The sequence below is a fragment of the Mus caroli genome, unplaced genomic scaffold, assembly GCF_978045245.1.
Source record: "Mus caroli unplaced genomic scaffold, Mus_caroli_1 scaffold_7, whole genome shotgun sequence".
Classification (NCBI taxonomy): domain Eukaryota; kingdom Metazoa; phylum Chordata; class Mammalia; order Rodentia; family Muridae; genus Mus; species Mus caroli.
Window position 1 is genome coordinate 39,072,931 of NW_028227262.1, and position 26,053 is coordinate 39,098,983.

Below are 26,053 nucleotides of genomic sequence, written 5' to 3' on the forward strand. Positions count from 1 at the left end.
ATTCTATACTTTTTGGTTAATATCAACTTATCAGTGATTACATACAATGCGTGTCCTTTTGGGTTTGGGTTACCTCTATCAGGATAATATTTTCTAGTTCCATCCATTTGCCTGCAAAATTCATATTGTGCTTGTTCTTAATAGCTGAGTAGTATTCCATTGTGCAAATGAACCACATTTTCTCTATTCATTATTCAGCTGAGGGACATCTGGATTGTTTCTAGCCTCTGGCTATTATGAATAAGACTGCTGTGAACATAGTGGAGCACATGTCCTTGTGGTATGATGATGGAGCATCATTTGGGTATATGCCCAGGAGTGGTATAGCTGAGTCTTTCAGTAGAACTATTTCCAATTTTCTGAGGAAACTCCAGATTGATTTCCAGAGCAGTTGTACCAGACTACAACCCCACCAGCAATGGAGGAGTGTTCCTCTTTCTGCATATCCTCACCAGCATGTGCTATCACTTAAGTTTAGTATTTAGTTCAGAATCTTAGCATTCTGATTAGTGTAAGGTAAAATCACAGGATCATTTTGATCTGCATATCCCTGATGACTAAGGATGCTGAACATTTCTTCTTGGCCATTCAAGATTTCTCTGTTGAGAATTTTTTATTTACCTCTGTACCCTATTTTTAATTGGGTTATTTGCTTTTTTGAAGTCTAACTTCTTGAGTTCTTTCACATACCTATGTATACTTGATCTTTGGCAAGGAAGACAAAACCATACAGAGGAGAAAAGAAAGCCTCTTCAACAAACGGTGCTGGTCTAACTTGCAATCTGCATGTAGAAGAATGCAAATTGATCCATATTTATCACCTGTTACAAAGCTCAAATCCAAGTAGATCAAGGACCTCAACATGAAACCAGATACATTGAATATAATAGAAGAGAAAGTGGGAAAATATCCTCAAACACATGGGCATGGGTGATAATTTCCTGAGGAAAACACTAATGGCTCAGATTCTAAGGTCAACAATTGACAAATGGGACCTCATGAAACTGAAAATTCTTCTGTAATGCAAAGAACGGTCAGTAGGATAAAACAGCAACCTACAGATTCATAAATCTACATTTTTTATGGACATTTTACAATCTGTTGTTTCCAGGAATGATTTTAATCACTGGATTTTATATTAGGGATCTGGCATCTTGGCTGCCATAGATTGTGGTATCTATGGGGGGTTTTCCTGAACTGCCTGCCATAGATACCAAAATACAAGTATATTTTAAATGTTCATGAAGGTGATTTCAACTCTAGATTCTTCTGTTTACAGAACACACACCACCTGTCTGATACTCTTGTAATTCCTGGTTTATTGCACACAGCTTTATATGAAAAAGACATTGCAGGCCCTACTGCATCCATCATTTTCCTTCTGCCTTTCCTGTTTATTTTTTCTTTCTTTCTTTCTAGTTATTTTACTCTGAAGGAAAAAAAAAAGGACAGTATTATCTTTCCCAATTCCCAATGTGTGCATCTGCATAATATTCTCAGGACTGAAAAGTGTTGGAGGACAACAGAGATTGGTTGTATCTGGTTTCATGTTGAGGTCCTTGATCTACTTGGATTTGAGCTTTGTAACAGGTGATAAATATGGATCAATTTGCATTCTTCTACATGCAGATTGCAAGTTAGACCAATCTCTGTTGTCCTCCAACACTTTTCAGTCCTGTAGCCCTATCTGTGTGTGTGTATGCATGCATGTGTGTGTGTGTGTTTGTGTGTGTGTGTGTGTGTGTCTGTCTGTCTGTCTGTCTGTCAGTCTGTCAATCAGAGCTAATGATCCTGAGGCTACTATGAGCATTTTACATCTTCTGATGAACCATAGTGCCATCTCCATTGTCAAGGGCTGTCAGACTCAGGAAGAAGGAGGTGAACTTTTGCTGCTGAAGGCTTCATTTCCACACAGCGCTGAAGGTATGTGTGAGGAAAGGGGGAATGGGCCCTAGGAAAGAGGGGTTTTATCCATACATCATTGATGTGGCCAGAGCTTGGATGACCTGAGGAATCAAAAATGGTTCTTATGGTGGTCTTACCGCACAGTGAAAGCTACATAAGGAGATATGTTTTTACTTTAATGAAATGTGTTTGCCCAAAATGTTTTTCAAAATAAACAAATCAATGGAACTGATCAACTTATTTTAAAAGGACAACACTTCCTGACATTGAACACACCAGCTTTGAATTTCCCTGCCTTCCTTGTGATCTCTTTGTAACAATGTGCAGCTGTTTCTCATTTGTCATTTTTTTTTATTTAACATGTGCTCTAGGCTCCAATGTGATCTTTCTATTTAACATTTAAAAACTGTCTTAGCTATTTTAAATCCTGACATTTATAGAAAATAGTTCAACGAATATATTCAGTGAATATGCATATAATAGTTGGGCCAAAGAGAGTAAATACTCTTAGAGTTTGTAGTTCTAGAATGAGGTTCTGTTTTCCAAAGTATCTGATCATTAACCCTTCCACCAAGACACAGGTCACATTGAGAGCTAAGAAAACAAGTAAACTTTTAGAATGGTGAATTTTGAAGCATAGCTACCCTTGTGAAAGATTCTGTATTAGAAGCAAAGTCAAAGCAGTAGTAACACTAGCTTCATGCTCAGTGGAGATCATAATCTCTGGTGCTTTCTCCTATTAGACACAGAGTATGAACTAATCAGGAACATGGTAGAGTGCCTGCATAAGATGTACCTAAAAGGAGATAATATGCTTTGCCCTAAGGAATAGCTTCTACTCTACTTTCCTGAACAGTCCTAGTTTCAAAATATCAGCCAGGAATTTAAATTCAATATGTGCAAGTATATCAGATGGAAGGGAGACAAGGGAGAAGGGAGGGGCCAAACAGTCAGTTTGCAATCTCTACATGCAGACTTTATAAGGAACTGTTTGCAGTGATCTTTTCTTTATGGGAACAAGACAAATCACAGTGAAAAGATGCACCATGAAGCTGATTACTGGGATTAGTACTGATGGGGAAGAAACGAAAGTGCTAAGCGACCAGCTCCATCCAAAAGAAATGTCACTTGTAATGTTGTGCAGTATGCACGCCTGAAAAGCAGAATTAGATGCTGGGCTTCGGCAGATGTAATTATATAGCGTGATAAAATGTACCACAAAAGAAACTGAACGACGCTTTCCAAATTACAAAGTTGTAAAGCATTCAGCAGTCAAGTTGTAAAAAGGGGAGGGCACGAAGTATTTTACTCCTTTAATTTGAAAAATCTATCTCCTGCCCTGTAACAATATGCCTTAGGATGAGAAATGCCTTCAGGAGCTGGTGAACGGCTGCAGTCCCGCTCTACTCAAGCTCCAAGTGATTTCACTTCCTGAATGAGATCATAGCTATACAAGACAGTAAGAAGCACAAGTCACTGTGTAGTTTCCTAGATTTGACTTAGTGACACACACAGCATATGTGACAAGAAGAGGATATTCCTAAATCAAGGTAAGATACTGACAAGGATAAGAAAATACAATCTACTTGGAGCGGGTTATTTCTCATTTCTCAGTCCCCTATAGAACCAGTCTCCCTTTGTAAATGCAGCTGAGGGCAGGGTATATCTGAAACACAAGAACACTTGACATTTTCTACAAGGCTATCTACTGCCAAAAGCATAAGTATAATTTCAGTGAGATAAAAGGATTTGGAGAAACATGGGGTGGAGAGCACACAGGCCATAAAGGAGGTGTTTAGTGTCCATAGAAAGGCATTTACTGTCTAGAGATATTTCCAAGCTAAAGGTGGAAGTGAAAGGACAAAAAAAAAAAAAAAATAGCGATGCAAATTTCCTATACTAAGATAATAGAAAATTCAGGACTGGCAGAAAGATAATAAATGCACAAATGAAGTCATTATTCCCTGTTTACTCTGTATGCTTGGCAGAGCCCTGCATGTCACCTGATTGGCAATTCTAAGTATTCTTATCTCAGTGACTTCACATGGATGTCATGGAGAAAGCACAGGTTTTAAGTGCTATACTGGGGCAAAAATTCAAGCAATAAAAGCCCATTGGTCTTGAATCCAAAGTAGATTTTGAGATGCCTTGATCCTTCAGTGTGCTTTTTCTCATGGATATGGTTTTTATTTTAACTTCTTTTCTGACTACTGTGTTCAAGAGAAGGTAATGGGATTCCATCAGGCCTGGAAGTATAAAAAGTTCTGCTACACAATTCTCTATACCAACCTTTACCTATATTTGACCATTATCCTCCTCTTTTACCATCATCTCCTTGATCTGAAAGTGTCTTGTCCTTCATCTACCATGCCTAGGCAATTTAAAATTGCATCTTGCCTCCTAATCTGGCTTCAGATTCAGGGCAACCAATGCTGCAGATGGACAAAGCAATCTGCTGCATCCCAGGCCTGGGTTTAGAAACAACCTGTATAATGGCGATAAATTATCTCTTGAGACACCTGAAATCTTGTGAGAAGTGGTCTCATTAGGACTTACATTAATTATATGCTTTCTATAGACCAGATATTGCAATCAAACTTTGTTGGCATGTCCATCATGACAGCAAACTAGTACATTAAGGACCCTTTTTGTCACCAATGTACAATTCTCTATACCAATGTCACAATGAAAATACTAAAGAAAAGAGATAGGGAAGCACCTGACTAGGCTGTGTCCTCTTGGGGACAGAATGAAGACAAAAATCACAAGTCTGACACAAATCCAAGATTCCTAGCCATTACTTATATTAATGACAATTGAGAATGAAATAAGTTGATAACATTTACTGAATAGTTTTTTTTTTTCTGTTTTAACCAAACAGTGAAGCACTTGATAGAGAATATATGATTTTTTTCAATTACAACAATGACTGTGGGAGGTCTACGAAGTTATCACTATCCATTAAAAGATGTGAGGTCTTTTCATGTTGTCTTATTTGATGAGACGAATCCTTATATTACCTGAGAGAGGATTTTTATCTGGCAGATATCACATGAGTCTCTAGATTTTGAATAATGAATAGAACCAAGGGAAACTATGTAGCCAAACACTATAGTTAGCTCAATTTACAACATAATGGTAGTTTTGTAGGAAATAAGTAAACAATAAATATATATTATGCAAATATATAAAATACATATATAACCATAAAGCCATTTTAATAAAATAAACACAAACAAAGGGAAGTGGTGCTTAGTTAGTGTTTATCTGATAAACATTACTGAGAACCTATTGGGTAGTAGGTACTCTGCTGAATTTGCTGAGGGAGACAAAGATGTATAAAGACATATGGATCATTATGCCAATAAACATTAATTGTGAGATTCATTCTGCTGAGGATAAGCACCCTGTCTCATCTAGAATTTGTTACCCACTTCCTGTTTTTCATTTGCAAAACAATTAATGACCTTGTTAGCAAGTTGTAAACAATGGCTATTAAATACGTAAATACACTCATTTAACTACTCCTTTTTCTTTGCCAATTAAATAAACCTTCTTTATTAATAAACTTCTACAAACAAAAGGACTGTGTTGATGAACTACAGTTAGACATGACAAAAGCCCCAAATGTGTAAAGGCAGAAATAAAAGACACTGGAAAAATTAGTAATATTCTTTCTGATCTATCAGCCTGCAGCCTTTACAGCAGCATTTATTAAAGAATTAAAAGTGCATTCATTTTCAAGTCTTTGGTAGTAAAATAACAGCTTCACTAGACCTTTAGAAATTACAACTTCAATTATATTACTTAGGACTTTGTTTTTATGTTTTCTATAAACACTGTCTCCACTCACTCAAATACTAACTATAAAAACCACAAAGAAACATGGAGTTTAAGTTATGGTTAAAGAACATTAAAACCATATTGCTGAAAATGGAGGAAGGATAGCTTTATATTCCCATTGCTTTCTCTAAGTAACTGTCCAACATTCTGCTGAGCTGTGGCCAGTACGTAATGACTATAAATGCCTTGTATTTGTAGGGCACTTGGGTTTTTATTTGCAGTAGTTATGCAGATGGAGATCCCCAGCCAAAACAAGTAAAACTGGAGTATATTATTTTTCTTTATTGAGTTCTACCATATACACAGTAAACCATGTACAACACACTAATCCCACATGATTGTCCTGCTAGATAAATTTTACACGCATGTAACTGCACAAGTTAAAATCTAGGACATTTCTAGAGCCTCACAAATTTCCTTTTATCCCTTTAATCAATAAGAAAACAATCTCCTTTTTACCTTCCCAACTCAGAGCACACAGTTAACACGGATTCTTCTGCCTGTTTCTGATTGTCATGTAAGTAAAATGAGCAATGTCTACATTTTCAGTCCATTTTCCCCATTAGCAATATATGATTTAACTGGGATGTTGTACCTGACATATTCTATTAACTGCATGAACACAGCACACTTCGTTTATACATTTCTCTTCTGTTTGACATTTGGATTGGGTCTACTTTTCTGTATAATGTGAATAAAGCTAGCTTAAATACAGCTTCTTAGGAGGTTGTAGAAATGGCCAAATTAGACCCAGCTATTGCCATGAAAGAGTAGAGACCTGAGTTTGGATTTAATCATTGATGTAAAAACTAGACGTGGGTGCATGTATACCTAAACCACAGCAATGTGGGTAAAGTCTAATAGGAAATGGACTGCTGATGGATATCCAGGAATGGAACCATGGGTTAGGGGGATACCATGCCTCGAAAGGAAAATGAAGAACATCCTTCTCAGGCCTCCCTTGTATTCACAAGTGAACATGCCATGTGTGTGTGTCTGTCTGTCTGTCTCCCACTCTCTCGCTCTCCCTCTTTCTCTCTCTCCCTCTCTCTCTCCCTCCCCCTTCTCTCTCTCTCCCCAAACACACACAAGCACACACACACACACACACACACACAGGTCTTCAGTATCAACAACTAAATAATAACCAAATAAATAATATCAAAAGGCTAAATTATAAGTCAAATCATAGCATGAAAGGAGTTTAATCTTGTGGGTGTTTTCCTCCTCTTGTGAACCTAAAGTTTAAAAGTCATAGATTCTCAATTTCTACAGGAAAGAACAAGCCTGCCACAAGTAGCCAGAAGAAAGAGAATCTAATAAGAAGCCCTTGCATTAAAGTAGAGCCCTCATTTTAGCATTAAATCAGAAATAACTCCAGATCTGCAGAGGATGCAAAGAAATCTACTCCTTTTTAAAGTACCAAATGTAGAAGAAAAGGAAATGAGCCATGAAAATCTATATCCTCAAATTGGGCTCTGAAGATTTGAACTTCTTGTTAATCCTAAGAAACTTTACTTTAAACTTTTGTTTAAAGTTTGGTGTTGTTACCTTTATTGGAAGAAACCATGCAAAGTTTCTCTCATAGAATCCATTTTCCGTTAAAGACTCAGAGCACAAAATTTTTAAAAAATCATAAAATACATAGGAAGTAAAGATACATCAAGAACAGAAATAGAGCAATTCATATAACATGTGGTAACAGGGACTTTTATAGAAGATTATACAAAAAAAAATGACTATTCTAAATAAGGTCAAATATTGAAGATTTTTAGTCTCAGTGACACTAAATACTTGGAAGATGAGACATAAATAAAAAGTTGAAGCTACAGAAGTGTAATCACCTAAGCACTGGATAAAAGTAGAATTAAATATATTACTTCTATTCAACCACCATCCTAAAGCAAAGAAAGAATGAACAAATAGAAGTAACGATGTAATTAGATTATAATCTAGAATGTTCCATAAGATATGAAGTTCACTTTTCATATACAAATCCAGCAAAATTATAAGGAAAGATATTAAAAGAATCAGAATCTATATCTGTATATATTACATCAAATATTTAGAACAAGAGAGCTATATTATCACTTAACTACTGGGGCTGGAAGTCTGGCTCACTGATTAAGAATATTTGTGGCTCTTTCATAGGCTACAAGTTTGATTCCTACCACTCATATTGGGAAGCTTGGATACAGCTGTAATTTCTACTCCAGGAGAGATAACATTTTCATCTCACATCCCTGTGCACCTCCATACACATACACACATACACACACACACACACACACATACACAGAGAGAGAGAGAGACAGAGAGAGAGAGAGAGAGAGACAGAGACAGAGAGAGAGAGATTCATACACATTTACAAAAAGAAAAAGAAAATATATCTGAAATAGAGGTGAAAAAGTCAATTACACATCAGAGCCATGTTTCAAACATAGAAGGTGCTGATAGTTATCTCAAAAGAAGTAGAAAAAAAAAAACAATAATATCTTGAATGCATTTTGAGTGATTCATCTAACTTAGAAGTGTATAATCATTTAAATATATCATGTGAAACATAAGTGAAATCAGGATCTTCTAAAATTACTAGAAGCAGAGAACATCTTCCAGAAAATATATAATCAGGGAAGTTTGGAATATGGTAGAAAAGACAAAGGGGAAGACATTCAGTAGAAGGTATAAGATACAAGAACAGTTAATTACTGGTGAGTTTTACAAATATTCACATAAATCTCAACACATATTAACTGTACAACAGTTCTGACAATAATGAACATAAGAAGTTAGTAACAGAAACTTGAGAGAAAATGAAGTGTTTTAAGATATTTATGTTTAGGAGACAAAAATTACCTACATTTACTTGCTTGAACATTGACTAGTTGTAAATTTTGTAACTAAACAGATAAATTAAGCTTATAGGGAGATAGAGAGGTGGCCAAGCAGTCAAGAGCTCTTCTAGAGGACCTGAGTTTGGTAGCTAGCACCCCTACCAGGTAACTCAAACCACTTGAAATTCCAGTTTCAGGAGATCCAGCACCCTATTATGTCTCCTTGGACATCCACATGCATATAAACATAGTAACAGGCAGACATGGCAACACAGATACATTAGTAAAAGTAAATACAAAAAGAATGATAACAGGGTAACTAAAATAATATAATTTTTAAAAAAAGGAAATCTGAGTAAGAAAGGAAAATACAAAATGAAAGAAGGCAAGGAAACAAAATGGAAATAGAAAGGGTAGAATAGACAAACAAAATAAGATTACAGATGTCAACCCCAAGACAATAGTAATTTTTCAATTAATTGAATGATTTAATTAAAAGATACAAATTGTCAACACCAGCTCATAAAAATTTTAGCAATATGATGCTATGGGTAGATCTAAAATAATAACTCAAATGAAGGCTGAAAGAGAAAATATTTATTATAAAGTATGAATTTTTATAAATTTAAAGAGAAATACCTATAACATTAATATATGTAGTTATATGTAGTTACAAAATTATAATCAATATTAAGGAAGTAACTATGATAAAGAAATAAATACCAAATATAGAGGAAAACATAATCACACACACACACACACACATGACAGAGTTTCACTAGGCTGCCCAGGTATATATCTATAGAATATAACATGACATTATCCTTAAATTATATCTGAACATGATTTTAAAATACTTGCTCTATCTATCAACAATCTTACTAAAAGATACAAATATTTGCAGTCCATACAAGTAATGAGCTAGGGACCTCAATTGCCCAGAATATATATTTTTAGAGTCTGAACACTCAATAGTAAAGCTCAAACAATCTAATTAAAACACAAAAAGATAACATGAACAGATATTTCACTGCAAGAGTACACAAATGGCAGAAAGGCACATAAAAAGATGTTCAGCATCACTATATATTAGAGAAATGTGTAGGAACCCATTGTTAAATATTATGCTCAATTTTTCAGAACAGAATTGTACAGAACAGCTAAATTTAAAACAAATAAATTTGATAATACCAGATGTTAACAAGAATACCAGAAAAGTGAGCCTTGCATTCAACGTTCATTGCTGGTAGACTAAAAAATAGTTCAGCTATACAGAAAACATCTCAGTAAATTGTTTAATAACTGAAGTATGTCTGTACCATGTGGCCCATTAATTATTTGAGGGTTATTTATCCTGAAAAGTAAAACATAAGTTTATTTAAAACCTGCATGAAAATATCTGAAACAGCCATTTTAATAGCCCAAACTTGAAGCACTCCCTTCCATAATCAGAAGATTAAGCTAATTGTGGAAGAACCAACATAGTGTTGTAAGACAACAGACTGTTAACAGACTCATCTTAAATGTGTATGTGCCTCACTCACACTGGGAATGAAAAGTCCTCCTCCATAAAGATGTGAGTCGAGCTATACAAGTATCTCAAAGGGACAAAATTACATAGATAGAGTACAACTTAGTGGTCACCTGGAGTGAAGGATAGTGACAGCCAGTGAATCAATGTGGCTATAAAAGAGTGACAGGACAGAGGTCTCAGTGATGATTAAATGATTTTGGACCTCAACTGTAGTGAGATCAACACTACAGGAACCAAAAGCTGTGATTAAAGAACACTGGTCTGTGTACATACTCCACCACTGGAAACTCCCTGTTTGTATCATGAACTATAATATATGGACAGTATGTTGACTGGGTGAAATTGACAATTCCCTTCTTTGGTGTTTGAATATTTTCTACAGATTTTTCATGTCTCTGACTAGGTTTATTCAAAGGTACATCTCTCCTTTGTGGCGGGGAGGCAAACATTAGGAAAAAAAAATAATGGTAAATGCTGGCAAGGATTATGGACAAAAGAGAGTCCTCATACAATGCTGGTAAGAAGGCAAACCACCTAGATACTATAAAATCTTGTATAATTTGTCCTCAAGAAACTAACAACAAATGTACCATGTGATCCAGGTATAGGACTCCTAGCTCTTTATGTAATGGCTTCATAGTGAATGTATTACAGGAATATTTGCTCATAGGTGTTTACTGCATGACTAAGTTATGAAAATCAACTTTATAAGATCGAAGTTATGAAATCAACCAAGGTGTCCATCATCAACAAAAATTAGTGATCTATAAAGAAATTATAACATTCTCTCAACAGAGACTAAAGTTTCTATACAAAGACTAGTTAAAATGGCAAATCTTCATTAGACACGTGGACTAGGGGAATAAAGAGAATCAGGAAAAATAATTAAATCATAGTATAACTTAAAACTATAGAAACTTCAGGCAGTATAGAATACTGATGAAAATACCACCATTCCTCTATGCCAGTAAATGCCAATAAGAAGCCTAGAATAATATAGCAAACATAAGTAGTCCTAACAATGATAATACTTCTTTTATAAACATTTTAGATTGGTAATATTTTAGGTATTTATGTGTTCTGTTTGTACCTTCATTACTTTTATATTATCATAATAAAGCACACCATGACCAAGACAAATTATAAAATAAAGCACTAGATTTTTGAGCTACAGTTTCATAGAGTTCATGATATCCAGTCAGGGAGCATTGCAGAAGGCAGGCCAGTAGAAAGGCAGGCATGGCATGACGCTGGAGCAGTAACTGAGTCCTCTTAACACAGCACCATTTTCCAGCACCCATATAGCTCAGAACTATCTGTATCTCCAGTTACACAGTGTATTAGTCAGGGTTCTCTAGAGTCACAGAACTTATGGATAGTCTCTATATAGTAAAAGAATTTATTGATGACTTACAGTCGGCAGCCCAATTCCCAACAATGGTTCAGTCGCAGCTGTGAATGGAAGTCCAAGGATCTAGCAGTTACTCAGTCTCACACGGCAAGCAGGTGAAGGAGCAAGAGCTAAACTCCCTTCTTCCAATGTCCTTATATTGTCTCCAGCAGAAGGTGTAGCCCAGATTAAAGGTGTTCCACCACACCTTTAATCCCAGATGAAAGGTGTAGCCCAGATTAAATCTCTTTAAACTCGGAGATTTAATCTTCTGGAATTCATAGCCACTATGGCTCAAGATCTCCATACCAAGATCCAGATAAGGATCTCCAAGCCTCCAGATAAGGGTCACTGGTGAGCCTTCCAATTCTGGATTGTAGTTCATTCCAAATATAGTCAAGTTGACAACCAGGAATAGTCACTACACACAGTATCTGCAAAATTTCTATATCAATCACTAGGCTAGCATGGCATTATGCATTACCTGGATAGCTTCTTGACATCAGTTGCTCTGGCTGGATTTCAGGATTGTTGTCCAGGGCTCAACTGTTGTTGACACTATCAATAGAAAAGATATCACTCAAAGGGATCAAATAGCAACGGGTAATGACTCTGTTATTCAAATATTTATATATCAATCCTCATTAACATGCATATACTAGTTGTAGTATTAGATGATTGAACTGGTATCCAGCAGTAGATGGAAGACATCCACATTTTCTCATGCCAACACCTGTAGAGGTATCTAGTGTGTTAGCTTCCTGACTGAAGTATAATAGAAAATAATATGCTTTAGAAACTTGGCACTGAGGTGGTAAAGACATTTGAAGAAACCATCTATAGGATAATGAAATAATCTAGATTTAATTGGAATTTCACTCCAAACTCTAGCATTTCTTTATACAAAATCAATTCTTTTAAAAATCAATTTGTTCTTTTAAAATTGTGCAGTAATTGCACAATTATTGGGCACAATTGAGAGAAAATAACAGTGCAGAATTATCTGAGGAAATCTAAGACTCACATCAGAAAACTTGAAACAATAGACTCTTTGAGACTCCTGCACCATGTTTGTTAGTCAAGCATTAGTTTGCAGTTCTTTTGGAGTCCTTATATTTTCTTAGAGACCAGGATATCCTAGTCAATATTTGAACAAGGGCCAGAACTCCTGCAGTATCACATCAATCAAGAGACAGAGACCATGAAAAAGGGGTCAACTTATGACAAGGAAAATCCATAGGCCCATAAAATTATGCCTTGTTTCTTAGGTATTTATTTTTCTGGACAGCCAGTTGATTTCATAGCACTATCTTTTATTTATCATTTATTTGCCCAGCATACAACCCTAAGGAATTTCACATTTCAACAGATGAGCCTTCTCACATAAACAAAGCAGAAGTCATGCTAGGCTTCTTTGAAGTTAAGATTCCATCATTCTCTCCCCAAAGAGCCTGAGCTCTTTGAGCCATACAAACATTTCCTATTTCTTATACATTGATATTCAATGTAAATACTGTAATGTATAGGGTAAGATCTAGAAAATTCCTAAAATTCAATAATTCACTGTTATTTTATTCTCTTCTGTAGATGCTGTAATCCATCTATTTTATTCATATACAACAAATGAGTAGAAATTACCTTTTTCAGAGGCAGGCGGATTTCTGAGTTCGAGGCCAGCCTGGTCTACAAAGTGAGTTCCAGGACAGCCAGGGCTAAACAGAGAAACCCTGTCTCGAAAAACCAAAAAAAAAAAAAAAAAAAACCAAAAAAAAAAAAAAAAAAAAAAAAACAAAGAAATTACCTTTTTCACCAAATTACACAGAAGAGCTTAATTTCCGTACTTTTATTTTCCCACTCTGTAAAATAGGAACAATAATGCCAACAGGCTCTTCTTTTCTTTATTAAAGGAGTTAGTACAAGCCAGTCCACCTGAAGCATTTGTAATGGAGTATGATTCTAGTGACGGTTTTAGCTCAGATGTCCCAAGAAAACTTATCCACAGAACTTGTTAACTAACTCATGAGAATACTGGAATTTCATTTAGCACATACAAGCTCAGAATAATCAGAGTGGGCTACACAAAAAAAAAAAAAAAAATAGCAAGACAAAGAAAAAAGAAGAAGAAGAAAGAAAAAGAAAGAAAGTGATGTGAACTGATGTTTTCACTTTGGCACCATTTTACAGTAAACTGCCAAGAGACCTATCAGATACTCAGTAGATTTTCTGGTTGTCACATAGGACTTTTCCAGCAGGACTCTAAAGGAAAAAACAAATCTTGGCATAGTCCACAGGAGACATGGAACAAGAAAGAGAGAAATCTCCTAGATTTCTTTCCCCTTCTAGTTTCACAGGGCAAATGTCACTGTTCACATCTTTGTAGGGTGCCATCTCTGGCTCCTCTGAGAGCCCACAGTAAACCTGATCCCACCCATTGCAGCTGCTGTATTCTAATCATTTTCTGTTATGTTCTACTTGCTATCAATCAAGCTATAACCTGGAAACCATAACCAGCACCATGGTTGCCTTTGAATCAAATCTCCTTTTCACAGCTCTTGGTGTAGTTGATCAAAGGAGGGCTGTGGGATGAGACAAGTGATTTTTGAGTCCTGGACCTGCGACATTCCAGCTATGGAAGGTATTTAAGCTGCCTGAGTCTTGGTATAAAATAGAAATGTTAATATCTACCTCACAGTGCTATGATAAAGGATGAATGAGCAGTAAAGTAATTAGAGCTGTGATTGGCACATAAACGTTCAATAAATGTTTACTACGACCATAATCATCACTGCATACAAATGAGAAGACTGGGAAAGGCCATTCAGAGCACTTACTGTGAATCTGCCAAGACTGCACTGAAGGAACAAATGACAGCTGCCAGTGGCAGAGGAGAAATAAAGCTGAATAATGACCATGATAGATTGCATCAACATAGGGAACCTGAACTAATAACTCAAAACCCAAATTGCATATTTCTCTTATTGCCTGAATTATCCAGGAATTTTCCAAGCTCCCCAGCCCCTCAAGATGTTACCATTGTTCAGTGTAGCATATTTCTAATAACATGCCATTGAATGACAACAGCCTTACATAATTACTCATGGACACCCACATAAGAGTTTTTTGACATTTTTAAAATACTCTTCCTCCTGTAAATTGTGACATTCAGTCCCTCCTCATTTGCTCAAGGCTTTGAGTCAGCTATTTCATGTGACACTGAAATAAGCATACTGTACAATGGATTTATTTTATATCAAGGCAAAAAAAAAAACACACCTTTTTAAAAGCAATATGCGACTTACTTTAGGCAGAAAAGATAGATTAAATTTCCTCAAACATTTTGATATTTATACATGTTTTACTACTTTTTAGTCTTTTTGCCTTTGAAGACCTTTAAAAATAAATCCAATGAAATCATATTTTAAACAATAATATGACAAATAAAACCCTGCAATGATTTCTTTATATTAAAATTAATTATAGTACCAAGAGTCTGAGCTCAAATATCAGATACTAACTTGTATTATAAAAGAATGTCAAGAATAATCAAAGCCGGGCGTGGTGGCTCACGCCTTTAATCCCAGGCAGAGGCAGGCAGATTTCTGAGTTCAAGGCCAGCCTGGTTTACAAAGTGAGTTCCAGGACAGCCAGGGCCACACAGAGAAACCCTGTCTCAAAAAAAAAAAAAATAATAATAATAATAATAATAAAACTGAAGTTTAGGCTCAGGTCTAGACTATAGTTATCAATTCTGGTAGGTTCAGAAATCATTAATCATGGTCTTAACATTTTCAGACTCTCACTTCTCGTGCCTACCTTGTGATTTCAATTCAGAAGATCTGGGTGGAAAGTAATCATTTTGATACTGGTTATTCTTGGGCTAAATTTGAACAAGTGAAAAAACATGGAGAAGCAATTTACTAAAGATAAATCAAAATCCAGAAAGAAGAACAGTATTCACCAGTTTTTAATATCTTTTATGTTGATGGAAGTGCACAGTCAAATATAAGAAGAAAACCAATAACTCTTATTAGAAAGTTTTGACAAAAAGGAAAATTATATAATTATACTTTGATTCCAATGAATAAAAACATATATATATGTATATATAAAACAAAAAGTAAATCTGTAGATTGTTGTCTATAAGCGGGTGAAGACAGGTGAGAGCCTGTGATTGGGCAGTGAAAAAAGAAGGTGGGATACGAATTTTAGAGATGAGTACAGAGACAGAGGGGGAGACAAAGAAGGGAGAGACAAGATGGAACCTATATGAGAGGAAGAGGATCCAGAACCACACATTCTTGGGAGCCATACTTATTGAGGATTTCTTACCTAGATGTTTGAATAGTAAGTCGGGTGCATTTGCACTATCTAGGTGTGCAGCTTGTGTTTATATCAATTGAGTTTTCAGTTCATTGTGTAGGCATTTTGTGGGTTGAGAATTTACTATTATAAATCTGACTGATAAATTACCAACCTCTAGAGTTTTGATTTTACTGGGTTACAGGGGGGCAGGGATGGGATTTGTGACAGCTAACCACAGGGGGCAGATGGCTAGAAATGTGAGTAGGATTAGCCTCAAGAGACCAGGGAGGTTGGGCAGTCACTGCATGGAGATCCTGGTAGCAGGGAAACTATGATACTAGAAATTAGCCGGTGCTAGTGTGGATACCTTGATTTTATATATATTTCATGCAACAAAAATCTTAAGAAAGAAATAACCAAATTCTTTTTTAACCATTTGACTCCACCTGAACACATGTGAAATGAAAATTAAAACAACCAATTTAGGGGAAAATAACAGAACTGAATTTCAAGCAATTGGCAGTTTATTCTTTGAGTCCATCTAAGTTAATTCCTGGCTGAAGTAAAATGAACATAATCTGGCTAGCAATATACAATAATCTAGATAATATCATGTCTTCAAATTCTAGAATGCAGTTCAAAAGTATCCAACATAGAAGTCATAGAAGTCTAGGAATATATAACCAATATTCATTAAAAAGACAACCAATCGCCCCTTTGAAAGATCTAACTTTTTATTAAAGTCCATCTATCATAACTATGTTAAGAATCATCCTGACAATAGAAAAATCTAAAGATAATGCAAAACTCAGTAGGAACTCTTAAACTGAATTATAAAACACTATAAAGGAAGATGCCATTCTCCAGAATACACTTTGCTACCTACTACTTCCCTTTTTACTTGGGTTTAGAAATGTGAGCTTGCTTTCCACTGAAGGAGGAAAAATCCCACAATGGAAAGAAACAGTCCATAAGCAGCCCTGGGGATAACACTTCATTTCTGTCTATGGCAAACCAAAGTGAGATAAGATTTACCATAGTAATTTATCAGTTTTCTCTGCGGTTCTAGTTAAAGACTAAAGATACTAATACTACAACTATCTGACTTTGTAAACACAATTCCTGTAAAGATAGTTTTTCAAACAATGTGACCTAATTGTAGAATAGAAGTAATTTTCTCCTTTTTTTTTTTTTTTTGTTTTTTGAGACAGGGTTTTTCTGTGTAGCCCTGGCTGTCCTGGAACTCACTCTGTAGACCAGGCTGGCCTCTGCCTCCCAAGTGCTGGGATTAAAGGCATGTGCCAACACGCCCAGCTTCTCCTTTCTTTTTAAAAATGATCTCTCTGTGTGTGATGGGTATGTGTGCACACTCATTTGTGTTCATGTTGATGCACACACGACACAGTATTCACATGGAAGTACAAGAATAACCTTACATGCCAGTACAATCTTCTATCTTCTACTTCGTTTGAGGATCTCTTATTCTTTTCCATTGTTTGGTTGGCTATCTCGGTTCCCATAAGTCTGTATACACCTCCTATCTTGCCAAAGAAATGTTGGGATAACAGACACAGACTACTATGTCCAGCTTTATATGGGCTCAGGACATCCAAACTCAAGAGTCAAACACTAGCATGTCAAATATTTTACTCAATGAGCCATATTTTCAGCCCAGAAATCTGCCCTTTTAAAACTAAAGGTGTTCTGTAAATAGGATATGCTAAATGGATTTTGGGAGCTCCCTAGAAGAACCAAAGCCAGGAACAGATATAGTTAACCTAAAGAAAGGTTGCTAAATGTTCTCTCTAATCCCAAAACTCAACTCATAATCCTATGTAAAATTTTACACTGCCTCAGAGGGACCCGGGTGTCTCTAGCTGTATATGTACCAAAAGATGGGCCACCATTGGGAAGAGAGGCCCCTTAGTCTTGCAAACTTTATATGCACCAGTACAGGGGAATGTCAGGGACAAGAAGTGGGAGTGGGTGGGTAGGGGAGCAGGGTAGAGGGGGAAGGTACAGAGAACTTTTGGGATAGCATTTGAAATGTAAATAAAGACAATATCTAATAAAAATAAATAATTCAATACCAGATTAGGGATTGTGTAAAAAAATTTACACTGCTAATTATCTTCTGGCATGTGTATCTCTCCTCTCAATTTAACAGTCTTTCTCCGATGTTGCTATTAATGGGTCTTGTTAACACTAAAATAATAATGAAATGATTAACTTCTAGGTGCTGACTTTAATATCATTAATCTTGTAGAAGCATTTGGAATGAATGTGACTGTCATGTGTACTTAAGAAGATTTAAAGCAGCTTTCTAGCTCTGTCATGTCACAGAAGGCGATGTCTGCAGAAACGTTGGGGCTGCCCTCCTGAGAAAAGTATGCTACATGCTTGATATTTACTGAGAGCCTTTGGAATTACAGTATGGGGGGCGGAGGGGTTCTCAGCTGCTTATCCACCACTCTTCCCCAGCTTTCCTCCTTGACAGAAATTGACCTCTGCAGAATGTAAATTCTAAACATTTCTTGCTTAGGGCCTTGTTTCAAGACAAAGTAAATGCAGGGACTATTTAGAAAAAAGCACTGTATGGAAACATGTTTCTTGTTGTGGTGGTATTTGGCGGGGGTTGTTTTTGTTTTGTTTTGTTTTTCTCTCACTCTCACTATTCTGTAAGCAACAAAGACTGGGAAAAATAAAGGGAGGGGAAACAGAGGGCACACACATCAAATGCCAAACACACACACATACACACATACACCAAACACAATACACATACCAAATACCAAAATGACACACCACATATACACATGACAAACAGTAACCACATAGACACACTATGTATACACACAGCACTCATATCAAACATGCACACATACACACATCAAATGCAAAACACTCACATAAGCACACACCACATGTGTACAGACCACACATATACCAAACACACATTCACATACCAAATAAAAGATATACCACATATACACATATCAAACATTAAATATATACACACAGTACTTATGCACAGCAGACACACATCAAACAAGCTTGTATTTATGCACACATACACACACACACACTTACCCACCTGAAAAACACAACACACACACACACACACACACACACACATCAGGATTGCTTTGTTTTGTGTTTCTTGTTGGTGAAGTCATGATTATTGCCAAAAAATGTCAAACGATTGTGAAATGACCTGTATAGAGACAATAGTCTGTCTTCTAAGAAGTATCTCAAACAAAGGTTTGAAAGCTTTCTTCCAGTCCACATCTACACCTGCAACACAGACCTCTAGTCATTAGGAATTACCTAGTTAGACTCTAACCCCAAGTCCTTGCCTGGTGGCCCCTCTGAGCAAACCCATCAGTGGCAAGTTCTGCCTTGCCCACCCTGTACTCCATTTCTTGGACCACAGATTGCAAGCATCCCTGGATGCCTGCTGATGCCTGAGACAAACAGGTGAGATCCTCAAGCCCTAAACTCCTTCCTATTGTGTCTCCCCAGCAAGCCCATTAGCCTTGAGGTATTCTTTGTCCCTTCTGAGCTTTATCTTCTGGCTCATACCTCTAGCCACAGCCCCAGAGGCCTGCAGCTATTAGGGGCTACCAGTTGAGACCATCTACCCTCTGGGTTAACCAAGAAGCAGTAACTTCCTTTCTGCTCCATGTGTATTCCATTTCCCTGGGCCACAGCTCTACCTGCACCCCTGGAGACATGCATACCCTGAACAACCAGTTGCCTGAAGCCACCAGGGACTACCAGCTATACTTACAGCTACAAAGGCTTGTTCCCATCAGGTACTACCAGGCCTACCAACACTAGGAAAAGCCAGATGGCCAAAGGCCAGCATAAGAACAAACGCATCAAAAGCCAGGGCAATAATGGAATCCAGCTACCCTAATACAGCAAGCCCTGAAAGTCCTAATGCAACTGAATTGAAAGATGACCTTAAATCTAATTTTATGAAGATGATAGGGGCCTTTAAAGAGAAAATGAATAAATCCCTTAAATAAATACAGGAAAATCAAACAGGTGAAGGAAAGGAATAAGAAACTTGAAAATGGACATAGAAGCACTAAAGAAAACACAAACTGAAGCAATCATGTAGTTGGAAAAACTAAGAAAGAGAATAGGAACTGGAGACACAAACATCACCAACAGAATACAAGAGATGGAAGAAAGAATCTCAGATATAGAAAATACAATAGAATAAAATTATATATCAGTCAAGGAAATGCTAGCTGTGAAAACTTTCTAATGAAACACATACAGGAAGTTTTGGAAACTATGAAAAGACAAAACAAGAATAATAGAAAGAGAAGGAGAAGATTCCTATATCAAAGTCACAGAATATATCTACAACAAAATCATAGAAGAAGATTTCCCTAAACTAAAGAAAGAGTTGCCTATAAATGTATAAGCGGTTTCAAAGTCACTGTAGAGTAGAGCAAATAAAAAGGGGGGTGTCCTTCAATCACATAATAATGAAAACACTAAATGTACAGAATAAAGAAAGAATACTAAAGAAAACCACAGGAATGAAATAATATATAAGTACAGACCTATTAGAATCACACCAGAACTCTCAACATAGACTTTAGAAGCCAGAAGGGCCTGAGCAGACATTTTACAGTATCTAAGAGATCTCAGATGGCAGCCCAGACCATGTGCATCAAACCTTTTAATCATCATAGATGGAAAAATCAAGTTATTCAATGACAGAACTAAACTTAAACAATATCCTTCCACTAATCCAATCCCACAGTGGATAACAGAAGAAAACCTTCTATACAAGGAAGGTAACTACACCCCCCAAAACACAAGAAAAAAATAATTTCACATCAACAAAAACATAAGAAGAAAAATGCTTACACACACACACGCTGACATTATCAACATCAAAACAACAGAAATTATTAATCATTCATCATTAACATCTTAATGTTATTAATAATATTAATGATTATTAGCATTTGTATTAATAACCATTCAACATTAATGGACTCAATTCTCCAGTAAAACGACTCAGACTATCAGAATGGATACAAAAATAGGATCCATCATTCTGCTGCATACAAGAAACACACCTCAGCTACAAAGATTAACATTACTTCAGAGTAAAGGGCTAGAAAAATGTTTTCCAAGAAAATAGTCCCAAGAGAAAAGATGGACTAGCCATTCTAATTTCTATTAAAATAGACTTTCAACCAAAATTTATTTAAAAACAAACAAACATAAAAGTTGGGGAAGGACACTTCATTCTCACCAAAGGAAAAGTCCACCAAAATGGCATCTCAATTCTGAATATCTGTGCCCCAAATGCTAGGACATCTTGGTAAAAGAAACATTCTAAAGCTTTGCCTGATGTTCTAGCAGAGCCTCTTTCAACTGAAAGACACGATTTTGTGATGGTGCAGTATGTAAATGAGTTTCAGGATAGTGATGCACCTGTTGTACAAGAAGTTAACAGTGCAGAAACTTACTTTGAAAGTGCCAAAGTTGAATGTGCAATCCAGACATGTCCAGAACTGCTGCGGAGAGATTTTGAGTCACTTTTTCCAGAAGTGGCTGGTAGCAAACTGATGATCCTGACTTTAACCCAGAGAACTGAAAATGACATGACTGTCTGGAGTGAAGAGGTGGAGGTTGAGAGAGAGGTGCTCTTGGAGTTCATCAATGGTGCTAAGGAGATTTGCTATGCTCTTCGGACTGAAGGATATTGGGCTGACTTCATTGACCCATCATCTGGTGTGGCATTTTTTGGACCATATACCAACAACACACTTTTTGAAACAGATGAACGGTACTGGCATTTAGGATTCTCAGTTGACGACCTTGGCTGCTGTAAAGTGATCCATCATAGTCTCTGGGGTACTCATGTGGTTGTAGGAAGTATCTTCACTAATGCAACAGCAGACAGCAGTATCATGAGGAAGCTCAGTGGAAACTAGCAAGTGGCACTGTGATAACTGCAGCACTGTTTGTCTGTCATGGATTGCTCTATATAAACACTGTCATGGACAGCAGCTTCTAGAGGATTCTTGTTTCTAGGTATTTATTGTATCATTTATGGGTTTACATGGACAGGTGACTTGGGGTTTCAGAATTGCAAATGCTAGTTCCTATTCTTGAGTGCATGCTGAACACATCCATATTCTGCAAAGTGAGGTCATCAGCTTGTAACCAGGGTATGTGTGTTCTCTTAGGGTTGATTCTCCCCTTTATTGGGAAAACTTTAATTATTTTTATTTTATTTTATTTTTTATTATTTTTTTTGCATCTGCCATGTTGTTTATAAAATAAAAACAAAACCCCAAAAAACTAAAAGTTCAATAAAATAAGTTTCCTTTCCTTTGCTCAGAACCACAGGCATATTTTGCTACAGCCCGGAGCAAGGTATCTGCTTGTCAAAAAAGCTAAGAACGCCAACACACAGGGACAGTAGACTGCAGACTGCAGACTGCAGACTGCTCACAGCTTGTATCCTACAGTGTAACTTCACAGGAGGGAAGGAGCGAGGGAGGAAGGGAAGGACGAAGGAAGGGACCTGAACCCTGTGACCAGCTGGGCTGAGGGGTTACCCAGGCACAGAGGGAGAGGAAGCCACACTACCAGACACACCTGGGAAGTGGAGAAGTTCTCCAGCCCAGGGCTGTCATCTTCCCCTATCTTCTTGGCCACACCACCAGCTTCTTGATAGAGCTTTTAGCTTAGTAGTTTTTTTTTTTTTTTTTTTTTTTTTTTTTTTTTTTTTTTTTTTTTTTTATGCTGGAGAGGGTTGAGGATGGTGCAAGAGCCAGGAGTAAAGTGGGGGAAGAGAATAGTAGTCCTTGAGTTTTTCAAGCACACATTGAATCCCACACATTAACAATGGGAGACTTCAGTTCCCATTATTGCCAATGGACAGGATAGAAACTAAACAGAGAAATAATGGAACTAGCTGGTGTTATGAAATAAATGGACCTAACAGATATTTACAGAACACTTCACCCAAACACAAATGAATAAACCTTCTTCTCAGCACCTCACAGAACCTTCTTCAGAACTGGCCATGTAGTTAATTACAAAGCAAGCCTCAAAAGATATTAGAAAACTGAAATAACTCCCTGTATCCTATCAGAGCACCATGGATTAAAGTTGGACTTCAACACAATGGAACAACAGAAAGGCTACAACTCATAGAAATGGAACAACTCTTTACCTGATGATCACCGATTCCAGAAGGAAATAAAAACAGAAATTAATGACTTTCTAAAATTCAATGAAAATAAAGGCACAACATATCCAAACATATGGGACACAATGAAAGCACTGCTAAGAGAGGTGATCATAGAACTGTCTTCATAAAGAAATTGGAGACATATCATACCAACAACTTAACAGCACACCTGAAAGCTCTAGAACAGAAAGAAGCAAATATACCCAGGAGGAATAGACTACAGGAAATAATCAAATTTAGAACTAAAATCAATATATTAGAAACAAAGAAAACAGTTCAAAAATTGATGAAAACATGGGTTTTTGTTTTGTTTTGTTTTGTTTTGTTTTGTTTTGTTTTGTTTTGTTTTGTTGATAATAGCAACAACTTAGGCAAACCCTTGGCCAAAAACTAAGAGGCAGAGAGAGAGTATCCAAATTAACAATGTCAGAAATGAAGAGGGAGACATAATAATGGACACCAAGGATATCCAGAGAATCATTAGATCTTACTTCAAAAGCCTATATTCGCAAAATTGGAAATCTAAATGAAATGGATGGCTATCTAGACAGATACCACTTTCCAGACTTAAATCATGATCAGATCAACTACCTAAATAGTCCTAAAGAAATAGAAGCAGTCACCAAAAGTCTCCTAACCAAAAATGTCCTGAGCCAGATCGTTTTAGAGTAGAGTTTTGCTACACTTTCAAAGAAGAGCTAATACCAAAACTCCTCAAACTATTCCACAAAATAGAAAAGAAGGAACATTGTCAAACTCATTCTATGAAACTACATTCATTCTGATCAAAAAAAAAAATATGCAACGACTCAAAAAAAAAAAAGAATTTCAGACCAATTTCCCTTAAAAAACAATAATGAAGAAATAATCAATAAAATACTCATAAACTGAATCCAGGAACACATCAAAGAGATCATTCACCAGGATCAAGTAGGATTCATCCCAGGCTTGCAGGGGTGGTTGGGTTGCATCACTGATTCAATATATGAAAATTTATCGACTCGAACTACCATATAAACAAATTGAAAGAAAAAGCACATGATCACCTTATTAGATGCTGAACAAGCCTTTGACAAAACTCAACACTTCTTCATGTTAAAAGACTTGGTGATATCAGGAATGCCTAACCAAAATAAAGGTAATATTCAGCAAGTCAATAGGCAATGTCAAATTAAATAGAGGGAAACTTAAAAGCAAATTCATTAAAATCAAGGACAAGACAAGGCTGTTTGTTCTCTCCCTATTTCTTCAATACTTGAAATCCCATATAGAATAGTAAGACAACTAAAGAACATCAAGAGAATATAAATTGAAATGGAAGAAGTCTAAGTGTCACTATTCTCAGATGATAGTATACATAAGTGATCCTAAAAATTCTACCAGAGAACTCCTTCAGCTAATAAGCACTTTCAGCAAAGTGTTAACTCAAATAAATAAGTAGCCCTCCTTCATACAAATGAATAACAGGATGAGAATGAATTTAGAAAGATAACATGCTTCACAATAGCCTCCAACAATATAAAATATCTTAGAGTAATTCTAACCAAGCAAATGAAAGACCGGTGTGACAAGAACTTCAAGTCTTTGTAGAAAGAAATTGAAGAAGATATCAGAAGATGGAAAGATTGCCCATGCTCATGGATTGGTAAGATTAAGATAGTGAAAATGGCAAACAAAAAGCAATCTACAGATTCAATGCAATCGCCATCAACATTCCAGCACAATTCTGTATTGATCTTGCAAATGCAATTCTCAACTTCTTATGAAAAAAACAAAAAAACTTGGATAGCTAAAACAACCCTGTACAATAAAAGAACTTCTGGAAGTATCATTGAACCTGACTTCAAGCAGTAACACAGGGCAATAGTAATAAAAACTGCATAGGATTGATATAGAGGCAGACAGGAATTGAATCAAATACACAGAAACAAACCCACATAGCTAAGGACACTTGATTTTTGACAAAGCTGCCAAAACCTAACAATGGAAAGGGGTGAGCATCTCCAGTCTAACTGGATGACTACATGCAGAAAAAAATGCAAATAGATCCATATCTATTATCCTGCACAAAACTCAAGTCCAAGTGGATTGAAGGTCTCAGCAGAAAACAAGACACACAAAATCTAATAGTAAATAAAGTGGACAATAGCCATGAACACATCTGTACAGGAGACCACTTCCTGAACAGAGTCTAGCTCAGATACAGTTATACCACTAAGATTCATAACGAATAAAAGAGACCTTCTAAAATTGAAAAAAAATCTGACAGAGAACTGATTCCAAAAATATATAAAGAACTCAAGAAGTTAGAGTTCAACAACCCAAATAAACAATTTTTTTTAAAATGAGGTACAGAATTGAAGAGAAAAATCTCTAATACCTGAGAAATATTTTTAAAAGATGTTCAATATACTTAATCATCAGGAAAATGCAAATAAAAATGACTATGAGTTTCCTCTTAAAGCCATCAGAATGGCTAAGATCCAAAACTGAAGTGACAGCACATGCTGGTGAGGATGTGGAAAAAGGGAGAAATTTCTCCATTTCTTAGATGGAGTGCAAACTTTACAACCACTCTGAAAATCAATCTGAATATTTCTCAGAAAATTGGAAATACTTCTACCTCAAGACACAGTTATACCACTCCTGGGCATATACCCAATAGATGTTCCACCATACCACAAGGAAATTCACTCAACTATGTTCATAGCAGCTTTATTTGTAAGAGCCAGAAATTAGAAGCAATCCAGGTGTCTGTCAACTGAATAATGTAGAAAAATTTGGCTCATCTACACAATGGAATGCTACTCAGCTATTAAATCATGAACATTATGAACTTGGCAGGCAAATGGAAGGCGGTAACCCTTCCTGAATGAGGTAACCCAGACTCAAAAGTACATGCATGGTATGTAGTCACTTATAAGTGGATATTAGCCATAAAATACAGGATACAAATGTTATAATCCACATACCTAAGGAAACAAAATAACAACATCCCAAGTGAGGAT

General features: G+C 36.3%; 1 pseudogene; it reads left to right on the forward strand.

Moving 5' to 3' along the window:
- Positions 1-1,802: 1,802 nt before the first annotated feature.
- On the forward strand, positions 1,803-22,062 carry LOC110295742 (cobalamin trafficking protein CblD pseudogene; annotated as a pseudogene).
- Positions 22,063-26,053: the final 3,991 nt, after the last annotated feature.